General features: G+C 42.6%; 1 non-coding gene across 1 annotated transcript; it reads left to right on the forward strand.

Annotated features, from left to right (window-relative positions):
• The first annotated feature begins 2,700 nt into the window (after nt 1-2,700).
• LOC119471689 lies at nt 2,701-2,807 on the forward strand. The gene has a single exon (XR_005200754.1). It is a non-coding gene; the product is annotated as a U6 spliceosomal RNA (small nuclear RNA).
• Nucleotides 2,808-3,120: the final 313 nt, after the last annotated feature.

The raw sequence follows: 3,120 nt of genomic DNA on the forward strand, positions 1-3,120 counted from the left end.
TTGTGGTATACTTACTTGTATAATAAGATTAGATTTGAATGCTTCTTAAGGTCTTTTCTAGCTTAAAAGTCCTATTACTTGGGTATAAATTTTTGAAAGAACTCCAGCACTTTATGTATCACATTGTTAGTTCTCAGAAGTAATCCTGTGAGATAGATATTGTTCCTACTTTCCTAAAAAGAAACTGAAATGCATAGAAATTTACCCAGGAACCCCTTGGCAGTATATTAATCATTTGGCCAAAGCAGTCTTAGGATTAACACTTCTGAAAACACACTGTGAAAATCAGACTGACTACCCTATAATTTGGAATATACTCAAAACTATTTTCTACTCCAACTGTTAGGGAAAATAAAGGGTGAATGTCCCCCAACCCCCATCTGGGGATATTCATTTCTTTTAAATATGTACAGAAACATCAAACTCTAAATGTCCCACTTATAGAGGATACATCAGAAGAAGATATTTGGCTGCAGGTATAAAAATGGTTATAAAAAATATAAATAAATAAATAAATAAATAAATAAATAAAAATAAGGTTTTTTTGGTACCACCTTCTATGGTTTTATATTTCTGGTAGCCTTCAGGATTTGGTGGTCTTTATTCCTGATTGTTTCGTGTGACACCTAGTGGTAAAAGTAAGGCATTCCTTGATTTGTCACAGTGCCTTCTGAAAAAATTGGGAGGTACTGAGCCTTGATGAGTTGTCCCTACAGTGGAGATTTCCAAGGAGGTATCTTTTGTTTTCCTGCAACTTTGGGAAATAGTTTTGAATAATCTGATCCAACAGGTTTTCTCCCCATCATCTATAGCGCTATATGGTTTAAGTCAACAAACATTACAATATCGGTAAAAAAGAATATACACTTGGAAATTAGAACCATGAGCAGATTGGGCAGAAGACAATGAAAGGGTCTGATTTTGATTTGGAAAGACCTTTATATCCCGGAATGGTGGCTCACTCCTGCAATTTCAGCACTTTGGGAGGCTGAGGCGGGAGGATTGCTTGCCACCCAGGAGTTGGAGACCAGTCCGGGCAACAAAGTGAAACTCTGTCGCTACAAAAAACACAATTAGCAGAGTGTGGTGGCAGGTGCCTGTAGTCCCAGCTACTTGGGAGGCAGAAGTGGGAGAATTACTTGAGCCTGGGAGGTGGAATTTGTAGTAAGTTGTGATGGCACCACTGCACTCCAGCTTGAGCAACAGACTGAGAACCTGTCTCAAAAAAAAAAAAAAAAAAAAAAAAAGACCTTTAAGCTATATATCTTTTCCCATAGAAAAACAAGGCTGGTGTGGTGCCTCATACCTGTAATCCCAGCACTTTGGGAGGCCAAGGTGGGCAGATCACTTGAGGTCAGGAGTTCAGCACTGATTTTCTCAGATTTTTCTTCTCCTCGTTGTCAAACATTTTAGCTATCCATAACCATTTAAAAAAAGCGTTAAAACATTAGCCTGGGTGCAGTGGCTCACGCCTGTAATCCCAGCACTTTGGAAGGTTGAGGTGGGTGGCTCATGAGGTCAGTAGTTCAAGACCAGCCTGGCCAACACAGTGAAACCCCGTCTCTAATAAAGATACAAAAATTTAGCCAGGCGTGGTGGTGCATGCCTGTAATCCCAGCTACTAGGGAGGCAGGAGAATTACTTGAACCCAGGAGGCAGAGATTGCAGTGAGCCAAGATCACACCATTGCACTTCAGCCTGGGCGACAGGGCGAGACTCTGTCTCAAAAAACAAGTTAAAAAAATGTAGACAACTAATTTTTTTTAATGGTTAGAGCTAATTTTTAATATCATTTGGCCTTTTTAATGCATAAGGCAAAATAATAAGTTGTACTTCAAAGCTGCTTTGTATTTTGGCTCAGGATGCGGCCAGAGGAAAGGACAGGATGGCCAGTGATGCTCCAGGAGCACCACCAGGGGAGAAGGAGCATCACCAGGGCCCAGTTTGGCTGCAGCCTCTTCAGGCACTCCTCCTTCATGGAACATACACAGTATGGACAAAATGTATTGCCTGAAGTGCTGGTGGTCTGGCAGCATGCAGAGGGTCTACAGATCCAGGCAGGTGGTGCAACATCCTCAGGTTTTCTTGATATCATGAGCAGGGTGGCAGTGCCAACTGGCCTGGCCAATTAAAACAATTGTTTTGGCCCCAGCAAATTCAACTCTGGAATCAGGTTAGCCATTGCTCAGTACAGCTAGGCTGGAAGAGAGATGAGCCATGACAGAATTCCTGAAGAGCAAGCAAGGCAGGTGCACTCCCAACTGGCAGCCCCACTGTGAAATTCTCAACTTATATTCTGCTTTTGGTCTCAGGCTGTCTTCTTTCCTGCTATAGTGGTAGCAACTGTCTGCATAGTCTTCAGAACATGGAGTCCCCAAGCTACGTATCTTTTCCCATCGAAAAACAAGACTGGGTGTAGTGCCTCCTGCCTGTAATCCCAGCACTTTGGAAAGCCAAGGTGGGCGGATCACCTGAGGTCAGGAGTTTGAGACCAGCCTGGCCAACATGGTGAAACCCCGTCTCTACTCAAAATACAAAAATTAGCTGATGCAGTGGTACGCATCTGTAATCCCACCTACTTGAGAGGCTGAGGCAGGAGAATCACCTGAACCCAGGAAGTAGAGGTTGCAGTGAGCCGAGATTGTGCCATTGCCCTCCAGCCTGGGCAGCAGAGAGACTCCGTCTCAAAAACAAACAACAGTGCTCACTTCGGCAGCACATATACTAAAACTGGAACAATACAGAGAAGATTAGCATGGCCCCCGCACATGGATGACACTTCTTTAATAAAAACAACAACAACAACAACAAAAACACAACAACAACAAAAACAAAAAAAAAACCCAAACCAGCTGTCAAGGACCTTTATTTGTAGTGAAAATAGACTGCCAAATCCTTAATGTGTTTGCTTCACTACAAATTCTGCAATTTAATGTAAATCAAAGCTTTAAAGGATCTCAAACTCAAATACTTATGCATAGGAAGCAGGCGGGTTTCATAGATGAGTGAAGCAGACCATTTGAATCCAAAAGGAGTGGGGTCTCCACCATCTTAGGGTGGAAGTGTACTTCCCTCATACTTAGCTCAGACAACTTTGGCCATGTAGCACTTTCGGTTCAG

Source organism: Cebus imitator, unplaced genomic scaffold (genome assembly GCF_001604975.1).
Source record: "Cebus imitator isolate Cc_AM_T3 unplaced genomic scaffold, Cebus_imitator-1.0 Scaffold69, whole genome shotgun sequence".
Lineage (NCBI taxonomy): Eukaryota > Metazoa > Chordata > Mammalia > Primates > Cebidae > Cebus > Cebus imitator.